We start from the raw sequence: 12,034 nt of genomic DNA, 5'->3' as shown, positions 1-12,034 counted from the left end.
GAGAACTGTGGTTTGAATTTGGGATCTGGCCTATGACTGTATCTAATTCTGTGTTCTGTACAGCTCAGCTGTAGTATTAATATCTAACAACTTCTCATGACCAGTAGAAGTAATTATAACTAGATAATCCCAGTGATAATATGATAGGGTCAGTTTAAAGGTCAGTTCTGAAATTTAAAAGTGCTATAAAAAATTCGTTTGTTCTTGATGATCATTTTCCACCAGAAATCACAGACCTCAGTGGGGCTTGGGTCACCATCTCCATGGCAACCAGTTACCACCTTCATCATGGAATGAAGACTGAAATAAATCCCCAAGAAAAGATCTAGTGTTTAAGGATGTACTTGCTTTCAAACAAAACAAACAAGCAAGCAAAAACATCAAAATAAATACTCGCAAATGGGTAAATCTGAAACTGGATGGCTGTGAAAATGTGTTCTATTTTTATGAGGCCACAATCACTAGGACAAATGAATTGCTTTATGAATCTCCAAGATCCCAAGTTTTCTTCTATAGCAACCTGCACTCAATCATAACAATTTTAATTCATTAAAAGTAAAACAGTTTTGAAATGTGAGGCAAAATTTAACTTACAGTCAGATGAGCGGAAGTTTGAAATGACTCAATAGTTGCTATAACACATATTTTTTTTTCTTGCAGAACTTTTCTTGTACACATTTAAAATGTAAAGGTTTTACATTAATTTTAAAGGATTTTAAAAGTACTGGGCTGTGCTTTAAATCGGGCATTGGCAAAATGTTGTGTACTATCTGTTTTTGTTTTTGTTTTTTACTTTAGAACATACCCACACCCATTTATTCATGCATCCTTTATAGTCGCTTTTGCTCAGCAGAGGCAGAGCTGAAGAGTTATGACAGAGACCACTGGGCCTGCAAAATCTAAAATATTTGCTATCTGGCCCTTTAAAGAAAAAGTTTTCCTTCTTTAGATCCCATAGAATGTGTTGCAGGACACTCTTTTCTTTAAAGTAATTTCACTTCAACATTAAGGCCTGTGTTTTTAAGTATGTGTTAGAAGACATGACAAAATGCCCCGAAATGTTGCTCAGATTCTACTGAAGTTACAGAAACTGGATGACAAAATCAAGTCCTGTCATGAACTCCTGAGCTAAAGTGAGGAAGGGACTTCTCTCAGTAGGATTCTGAAAATAGATGATTAATTTTGAAATCAAAAGTGTGGGAGCCACCAAGGGAGACTGGAAAGAGACAAAGGTGATAAATGGGGAAATTGAACACATAGGACTGGAGTGAACCTCCAGGCCATGATGGTTCACCACTTGCCTTCAATCTACTGACATCCCATTCACGAAATCAACTTTCATGATTGAGCCTAACATCAAACAGTAGGGAAGTGATGGGAAAAAGTGCAAAATCACATTGCTAAGGCACCACAGGCAAAATGAGGAAGAAATAAAGCTAGTAACTGACTCGTCCAACCTGACACAACCTGTCTTGCCAAAGACTTCCCTAGATATATATCTTGCTCAGCTCTCTCCTATAGAAACTCTTGCAGCTGGATATGTCTACTCTTCTCCATCTACCTCTCTATCTACTGATCAACTGAGGATCTAATTTGTGGGAAATACTCTGCCCATTCACTGGGAGATGGGTATTTCCATCGAAGTCTTCCTAACTGGATGGGGTTAGCAACTCTCTGATTATAAAGTAAGAATTGATTGACTCAGTGCCAACCAACTTGCAAAAATTGTTAGACTTAAAATTTGCTCGAGTCTATTTTTTTTACGGCCGAAACTAAAAGCCTTATAAATTTTGACTTTATTACACCTTTTGGCAAAGCTTTAGGAATTCAAAAAGTAAATCACATGCCTCTCTTTTACACCTACATTCCTGCATTGTGAGGTTTTAAGGATTGATGCACTAGGGGAGGCTACTGTAGAAAACATTTCAGGTTTGAAATGGTGTCTCTTCACACGGGCCGTACTACATGGTTGTGAAAATGTCACGCTACGTGTGGAGGTGGGGAGGGGAGGAGAGAAGAGGGGAGGAGGGGGGAGAAAAGGAAGACCTTCATTTAGCTTGGGTGAAAATGCTAATTTTTCCATGCTTCGCAGCCAGTGGCCATCTTACAATCATAATTTACTGTGGGACTCCTGCTGGCCCGGCCAAGTGCCAAATGACTACAAAATTATGTAGTTATCTTATCAATTTATCTCTACTTTGCGCAGTCCCTTCCCATCAGCTGCCATGCCGCATTGATTCTCATTTGGAATCAAACCAAAGGCAATCATCTGTCTGTGGGATATGTCCAAGTTTATGCCCTTTCTCGAGCTGAGAGCTCTGTGGTCTAACTTGCAAGTATCCTGCTTGCCCAACCAGGAGGCATGACATGGCCCACCAGTCTCTGCATAGAACAAAGGGCAGGAAGCGGCTTGAGTGACCCTGGCAAAGTGAACCTGAACACTGAGAAGCCAGGCTAGATGGTTCCTCTGCCTGCTGTCAAGGAAAATGAGCCTTTTGTTGTCATTTTAAATTACTCATGTAGTTCAAGTTCAATAAGCCTTTTGCTGTCCGTGTATAACCACAGTATTCCATGATTTTATTGGCCCTGCAGCTGAAATTTAATCAATTTAACTCTCTCTGTTCTTGAATGGCCCTCTGGCAAAAAATGCTGCTGTTCAAGTGGGCAGCAGGTAAGGACTTTGCTGGATACTAACATGAGATTTCCTTGAGGTTGAAAGAGAATTAACTTTTTTTTTTTCCACCACCCCTCTTATCCTAATCTCTGGGATTCAACTGCTGAGGCTGACTGACTACATGCTAGAGGCAAATGAAGTTAGATTCCCTTAGCTCTTCATTAATTCATTCGATACTACTCTCCTATGTGTGGTGAGGGATGGAATGAACCTGGTGTTGTGGACCTTGTCTCTGGGGAGCTCAGATTCTCCTAAGAGAGGTTAAATACAAACACATAAAAGAAAACCAAGATTTAAGAGGCTGCCCATGTGAGAACAAATTCATACTCTGGAAAATAACTTTTGGGAAGAGTTGGATGATGCCAATGTTTTTCACATACTTTACATTCTGTAACAATGTTTCCTAAGTGTAATTTTGAAGGGTGCGTGCCTGGGTGGTTCAGTCGGTTAGGCGTCCAACTTCGGCTCAGGTCACGATCTCTCGGTCCGTGAGTTCGAGCCCCGCGTCGGGCTCTGGGCTGATGGCTCAGAGCCTGGAGCCTGCTTCACATTCTGTGTCTCCCTCTCTCTCTGCCCCTCCCCTGCTCATGCTCTGTCTCTCTCTGTCTCTCAAAAATAAATAAACATTAAAAATTTTTAAGTGTAATATTGTAGGAAATCACTAGATACAAAATAGATAAAAATAGCTTTGCTTGAAATATCTTTAAGCTTGCCCTTCAAAGTGTGAATTGTTGAGGCACCCCCAGTTCCAGAGTCCAGTGCCATTTTGTTACACTCTATTGGTTATAATCCACAACTGTAATGACTACATTATGAGTTCTGGGAAGGCCAGCATCGTCCCTTAACCTGTACTCCTAAGGCAGGAGGCAAATGACACACATCCACATCAGAAACACATGTCACTTAGCGACCCCAGAGCTTTTTTAGTCTGAGCTTCGGTTTAGCTTGCAAACCCTCATCCCAAGGCTCCAGGTAGCCATAACCAACCTACTGTGTCGGCAAACGAGAATAAATTGACTTGCTTTTCCTGTCCTATCATTGAACACAGTTCTGAAAAATGGTTAGGTGTCCTGCAAATGTTAGATGAAGTGATTTTTTTTAATGTTTATTTTATTTTTGAGATACAGAGCATGAGCAGGGGAGGGGCAGAGAGAGAGGGAGACACAGGATCTGAAGCAGGCTCCAGGCTCTGAACTGCCAGCACAGAGCCTGATGCGGGGCTCGAACTCATGAACTGTGAGATCATGACCTGAGCTGAAGCTGGACACTTAACCGACAGCCACCCAGGCACCCCTAGATGAAGTGATTTGTAAATAATACGCCTTTTATTCATTGAACGTTAAGCAAAATAGAGTCAAAATTTATAAAAGATCTGATGTGGTAAGCTATAAACACAAAACATTTCTATGTCTCTACACATCCTCTGTCCCTGAGACCTTCTATATCCTTCAGATCATTTCCCCTAATGCTGAGAATTAGAATCATCTGGCTGCATATGAAGAAAAACTGAATATAGATAGGTTTTTATGCACATAAATGCTCCCAGCAGCCATTATGAGACTCCTTTGCACAGCTATAATCATGTACAAGTTTTTCTTTTTTTTTTTCACTGTCAATTCCAAAACCCTATAAAAACAACAGAGCAATGGGTTTCTGTTTTTGGATAACAAACAACAGTTGGATATTCATGTTACTCTTTGGTTATAAATGCTAGCTAAGAACTCAGACCCCACCAATAGCAATTTATTGAGCAAGTATTAAGTGCCAGGCACTTTGCAATATTTTTAGTGAATGAATGAAAGAAAGTATACATTATACCAAGTTGTATATCTGTTCCTTTTTGAAAAGAATTCATAATCGAACGTGATTAAATCTCTAATGTCTGTAGTGTACTTTTCTACGTCTTTTCCCTTCTTTCATGCTACTCTCTTTCTTGGTCTTAATTGCCTTTCCTCACCTCACTTACCCACCTGGTGTAATGGTTTTCATTCACTGAAGCATAATTCAATGTTATCTTCTTTATGGAATCTTTCAAACCCATGCCTACTAGCAAAATTTGATGTCATCTCATTTGTTCCCTTAGTATATTGTTCATATTTCAATTATTGCACAGGGTACCCTTAAATATGGTTAACAATTTATATTTCCTTTCCCCAGTCACATCCTTCAGGGTGGAAACTACCTTTTTCTCCATTTTTTTTTTTTTATTACTAGCATTGAGAGTTGGCACATATTATGCCATAGTCTGGATTTCCCAGAAATCAAAGCCTATGGCAATGGCTTATGTGCATTTTTATTGGAAAATGAAATTTCAAGGAGAGGAGGGAAAGGCATAGTGGGACATTGCAAAGAGGAAAAAATGTTATGAAGCTGGCTTTCTACCTGCTATCAAACGTGAAAGATTGCTTGATCTCACAAGAGCGTCTTTTGGGAGGTCATCTGAATGAGAGTTTTTAGGACAATCTTTCCTTGAGGAAAGGATGGAAAATTTTATTTATGAGTTTTTGTCTTCCATTGGTGAGTTTTGCCCCATACGGCCTGAAGTGGCTCACCCTTCTGGATTTTGCATGTGTGAAAGCCAACTAAACTCCTAAAGTATTTAATGCCTGAGCATCTGCAGGGAAAACCCAGCGCAGGAGGCGAGAGGGCTAACCATGGGCATAAGCTGAAGCTCTGCAAGATCCTACTTGCTGAAGGTCTGAAACCACACAGAGCTGGTCTACACAGCAGTGACTGGACCCGGGGACGAGGACAGAGAGGATCTGAAATGCCTCATAAGTGATGTGTGATTCATGGCACGTAAGTGATAGTATTTACAATTTGAATGTAAGGTAGCCTGTGGTGACAGTCATAATGGACGTATACATCATGTAGCATGGGAACAATTAGCCCTGCAGAAAGGGCTCATGGCAGGACATTTCAGACAGAAGCAATTTCATAAGAAAAATAATATGGAAAACACATGGACAGAAGGAAGTAGAGGGAAAATCACTGAACTCAGATTATACCCTGATTATAAGAAGGAATGAAGTTGGAATGCATATTGAAGTCCTTGAATTAATTCATCTGGCAAATATTTTACTGAGTACCTACTGTGTGATAGGCACTGGCGAAACAGCAATAGATGAATCCTAGGCTAAAGGGTTTGGATTGAATTCAGGGGAGGGAAGAGAGCCAGAGAAGTTTTTCTTTCAAGCTAAGAAGTTGAAACTTCTGCTATTCTCTGAGGCACAAAGCAGTGAAATGGTGACACTCTTCCCTGAGCTTCATGTGAAGGAGGAATAGCAATCATGTTGCACAGAAAATTCTTTGCAGAGGGATACTTATTTTCAAATCAGATGTTGGTCTGGAAGTGACTTTTCCTGCCACAGAGCCTATGTAACTCTCCTACTCTCTACTGCCAGGTAGTAAGTGTCCTCTTTGCTGCAGATAATAGACACAAGGCGGAGAATTCCACTTAGCAAGTGAGTTGCATAAACAGTAAACAGACGACATTTGAAATCAGGGTGAACATTTAAAAAGATTGTCTGCCTGGGGAGCCTGGGTGGCTCAGTCGGTTAAGCGTCCAACTTCAGCTCAGGTCATGATCTCACAGTTCGTGAGTTCGAGCCCCGCGTCGGGCTCTGTGCTGACAGCTCCGAGTCTGGAGCCTGCTTCGGATTCTGTGTCTCCCTGTCTCTCTGCCCCTCCCCCGCTTGTGCTCTGTCTCTTTCTCTCTCTCAAAAATAAATAAACATCAAAAAAATTTTAAAAAAAGATCATCTGCCTTTGACAAAGACTATTGAAGACATAATCATCCTTACAAGCATATTGATCAATCAAAAGCCATGTATTTAAAATAAACTTTGAGCAAATATAAGTGTAACCACTAAGGTTGTTCCATACATTCAATAATGACCATAAACCAGGAGCTAACGAACTGCAGACCAGACAGAATGAGGTGAAAACAATATAGACTACAGAAAAAGAAAAACAGCCCATAGAGAAGGAAGAAGGTACACTGGACCAGAATACCTAAATAACGCTTACGATTCAACAATTAAAAGAACAACTGACCCAATTGAAAAGTGGGGAGAAGATCTGAATAGATGCTTCTCCAAGGAAAATATATACATGGCCAAGAAGCATAGGGAAAGATGGTCAGCAGCATTAGTCATTAGGGAGATGCAAATCAAAATCACAGTGAGATTATTATAATGGTGATAACAAAGATGCGCGATAACAAGGGTTGGTGAGGATGTGAAGAAATTGGCATGCTCATACATTGTTGGTAAGAATATAAATTGATAAAGTCATTTTGGAAAACACTTGGGCAGCCCCTCTAAAAGTTAAACATAGAGTTATCATAAGCTTCCATATTTCCACCCTCAGGTATGTGTCCAAGAGAATTGAAATCATACATCCACAGAAAAACCTGGACACAAATGTTCATGACAACATTAATCATAGTAACCAAAGAGTAGACATCAGTAAAGCAAAAAAGTGGTAACTGCTAAAGTGTGTCACCGTACAACAGGATAGCATTCAGCCATCAAAAGGAAGGAAGCTTTGATTCATGCTACAACATGGATGCAACTTGAAAACATGTTAAGTGAATAAAGCCAGATACCAAAGGACACATATTGTACGATCATACATGCATGAAATGTCCAGCATGGGCAAATCACACTGAAATGTATGGCCGGAGGGGGGGATGGGAAGAGCAACAACAGCATTGACGCCAGTAGGCCTTCTGTCCACCTATACATTTGAAAACTCCTGCCTCCATATGTTTATATCTCTTTGGTAGGTTATCCACAATGATTTATTTTTCAAAAATCAGTAAACTTTTCAGAGTGAGAATGGATGTTATCAATAATCATGTATGGAAAAGAATCTAAGGCTGTATTCGCTGGTGGTCATCATTGCCCAGTTTCTTCTTAAGACTCTGACTTTGAATTCTCCAGGCACCTATGTGCAGGCTGTGCACTGCACAACCCTAAGGAGTTTCATTCATTTAAGGCACCACAAATTCATGAAATTATTAATGAAATTTCCTGGCACATGGCAGTAAAGTACTTATTTAAATAAAATCAGTATACAATTGAGTCTTCAACGATGCAAGGAAGTCAGGAGTACCAGCCCCCTCCACACATCAAAAATCCATGTATAACTTTGACTCTCTCCCAAACTTAACAACTAGTAGCCCACTGAAGCTTGAGCCTTCTATCCTGTTTTGGTACGTTTTCAACATCTATCATGAATATAAGCAACTCTCAGTGAAAAGCGATGTATTTTAAGGGTCTGATGCTTGAAAGGCTGATGTGTGAAGTGAATTTTGAGTTCCTAGATGTGGATTCATAGACAATATAAAGCTAGTTCTAATGGTGCCTGGTGATAATTACGTCCAGAGATACTGAAACTTTGCTGTTAGGATATGTTTATTTTAGATTGTGAGATAAATGGACACATTTCCCAGAACTCCTTAGATACTAACAGTGAGAATGCTTTGCTGGTTTTAAATTATCTTTATACGTGACAGCGCTAAAGCCACTTCCTGAACATGATATCAGATTATTGCTGACCCTCAGGTCCATCTGTTTGTACTAAAATTATTAAATTTTACAACTTAAATAAACTTGAGGATGTGTTCCATTCACTTATTGTAATGAATTCCTTCTTAAAACAAAAACATTGCAAGCCACTTAGGGGTAGATACATCAAAATGAGTAGTGGTTATTAAGGAAAGCCCTTTTGAATTGGTTTTTTTTTTCCTTCTGGTACTTTCATTCATTCGTCAAATATTTATTGGCTGCTAACTAAGTGTCAGGCTCTGTTTTTGTTTGCTTGTATTGTGTTTTATTTAAAATTAATAACTGAGCAGATAATATGTTTGCTACGCCATCAAGTTGCTTTATTTTCCTTCATTTTCTTGAGAGCACTATTATGCTGGTTTTTCATGAAGACTTCACTATACATACATTTGTTTTGTTTTGTTTTGTTTTGTTTTGTTTGTGAAGTAACACCATTAATTGAATTAGCCAAACGAAACCCCAGATGAGATTTTTAAAATTCTAGATGAATACATATTAAACTGGGATAACTACAAATATAGTCCTTCCTATAAATAATCCTGTGACTTATGTATATATGTTTGCAATAATAAATCTGGTGAGGAAAACTTAAGACTTGCAAATTCTCCATCTAACTCAGCACAATATTTTAGAGTTCTAAACACTAAGTCCTCAGTGAGGGTGGGGGGGCTCGGACACTCAAAAGAATAGTAGCTATGAAAGGACACCGGCCCCCTTATCCCTCCCTCCGCCATGCCCTTGAGGGGGACTGGATGGATCCCGCTCAGGGTGTCTCTACCCACCTCAGAGCAAGACCACGTTACAACACATCACATAATAGACACTGCATTAATCGCTTAGAACAGCAGGTCTCAACTGGGGGCCTGTAGATCGAATTCAGGGGTGTTTGTTAACTTGGTTGCAAGAAAATCATCTCTTAATTTTTGCTAATCTCAAACTGATACTTAGTACTTCCTTCAATTATGAGTGCTGTTAAGAAGTCACAGTAGTGTTTGCAGTATCTATGACTTTGTCACAGGTATTTTTATATTACATTATAACTGTTGCAGATATTCCCAAGTAGAGTTGACATTTATCGGTACTTCAATGTTATGAGAGGATTAGCCCTGCCTCTCGATCTAATGATTCAATGCATGAATATAAAACATATATATTACTATATTTCACATTCCCCCCTCTCAGCTTTACCAAGATATAATTGACAAATAAAATTGTAAGATATTTAAAGTGTAAAACATGATGATTTGATATATGTATATATTGTGAAATTAGATTAATTAACTAAATTAATTAACACATTCCCCATTGCACAAATTTACTTGTGTGTGTGTCTGTGTGTGTGTGTGTGTGTGTGTGTGTGTGTGTGAGAGAGAGAGAGAGAGAGAGAGAGGGAGGGAGAGAGAGAGAGAGAACATTTAAATTTTCCCTCAGCATAACACTCTCTAAATGAAATAAGTCATACAGAGAAAGACAGATACCATATGTTTTCACTCTTATGTGGATCCTGAGAAACTTAACAGAAGACCATGGGGGAGGGGAAGGAAAAAAAAAAAAAAAAAAGAGAGAGAGAGAGAGGGAAGGAGCCAAAGCATAAAAGACTCTTGAAAACTGAGAACAAACTGAGGGTAGATGGGGGGTGAGAGGGAGGGGAGGGTGGGTGATGGGTATTGAGGAGGGCATCTTTTGGGATGAGCATTGGGTGTTGTATGGAAACCAAGTTGACAATAAATTTCATATAAAAAATAAAAAAATAAAAAGATAAATAAACTTCACAAAAATAAATAAATTCGCCCTCAGCAAATTTCAACCACACAATATAGGTTATTAACTATAGTCACCATGTTATGCGTTAGATCCTTATACTTTGTTCATCTTATAACTGATCATTTGTACCCATTTATCGAGCTCTCCCTATTTCCCCCACCCCTCAGCCCCTGGCAACCATTGTTCTACTCTGTTTCTATGGGCTAGACGTTTTTTTCTGAAAGATTCTACATGTAAGGGATACTATGAAGTACCTGACATTCTCTGTCTGACTTATTTGACTTAACGTAATGCTGTCTGAGTTTATATCTTATAAGAGTTTAGTAGCATTCTTTTGCATACAGCTGTCCAGTTTTCCCAACATCATTTATTAAAGATACTCTTATTTCTATTGGGTATTCTTGGCTCCCTTGTCATAAGTTGACTCAGTTTATTTCTAGGCTCTCTCTTCTGTTCCATTGATCCATGTGTCTGTTTTTGTGCCAATACCCTTCTGTTTTGATTATTGTCTTTTGTAATATAGTTTGAAATCAAAAGGGTAATGCTTCCATTTTTGTTATTTCTCAAAACTGTTTTAGCTGGTTGGAGTATTTTGTGTCTCCATAAAATTTAAGAGTTATTTATTTTTGTGAAAAATACCATTTTGATAGGGATCGCATTGAGCCAATAGATTGTTTGAGTAGTATGGACATGTAAACAGTATTAATTCTTCCAATCCAAGAACACAGAACATCTTTCCATTTAGTTGTATCTTCTTCAATTTTTTCCTCACTGCCTTAAAGTTTTCACTGAGCAGATTTTTCAACTTACTTGAATTTATTCATAAATACTTTTTTTTGATGCTGTTATAAATGGGGTTATTGTCTTAATTCCTATTTCTGATAGTTTATTGTTGATATATAGAAATGCAAATAATTTTTATATATTTATTGTGCAACCATTTTTGTGTGGAGTCTTTTGTTTTTTTTTTTTAATTTTTTTAACTTTTTAAAATTTACATACAAGTTAGTTAGCATATAGTGCAACAATGATTTCGGGAGCAGATTCCTTAATGCCCCTTACCCATGTAGCCCATTCCCCCCTTCCCACAGTCCCTCCAGCAACCCTCTGTTTGTTCTCCATATTTATGAGTGTCTTATGTTTTGTCCCCTTCCTGTTTTTATATTATTTTTGCTTCCCTTCTTTATGTTCATCTGTTCTGTGTGTTAAAGCCCTCATATGAGTGAAGTAATATGATATTTGTCTTTCTCTGACTGACTAATTTCGCCTAGCATAATACCCTCTATTCCATCCATGTAGTTGCAAATGACAAGATTTCATTCTTTTTGATTGCCGAGTAATACTCCATTGTATATACACACCACATCTTCTTTATCCATTCATCCATCGATGGACATTTGGGCTCTTTCCATACTATGGCTATCGTTGATAGTGCTGCTATGAACATGGGGGTTCACGTGCCCCTTTAAAACAGCATACCTGTCTCCCTTGGATAAGTGGCTAGTAGTGCAATTGCTGGGTCATAGGGTAGTTCTATTTTTAGTTTTTTGATGAACCTCCATACTGTTTTTCAGAGTGCCTGCACCAGTTTGCATTCCCAACAGCAATGCAAAAGAGATCCTCTTTCTCTGCATCCTTGCCAACGTCTGTTGTTGCCTGAGTTGTTAATGTTAGCCAGTCTAACAGGTGTGAGATGGTATCTTATTGTGGTTTTGATTTGTATTTCCCTGATGATGAGTGATGTTTAGCCTTTTTTCATGTGTCTGTCTGTTGGCCATATGGATGTCTTCCTTGGAGAAGTGTCTATTCATGTCTTTTGCCCATTTCTTCACTGGATTATTTGTTTTTTGGGTGTTGAGTTTCATGAGTTCTTTATACATTTTGGATACTAACACTTTATCTGATATGTCGTTTGCAAATATCTTCCATTCTGTTGGTTGCCTTTTAGTTTTGCTGATTGTTTCCTTTGCTGTGCAGAAGCTTTTTATTTTGATGAGGTCCCAATAGTTCATTTTTGCTTTTG

Source organism: Leopardus geoffroyi, chromosome C2 (assembly GCF_018350155.1).
Source record: "Leopardus geoffroyi isolate Oge1 chromosome C2, O.geoffroyi_Oge1_pat1.0, whole genome shotgun sequence".
NCBI classification, from domain to species: domain Eukaryota; kingdom Metazoa; phylum Chordata; class Mammalia; order Carnivora; family Felidae; genus Leopardus; species Leopardus geoffroyi.
The sequence above is the reverse complement of the archived record's forward strand: the minus strand, read 5'-3'. Positions refer to the sequence as shown.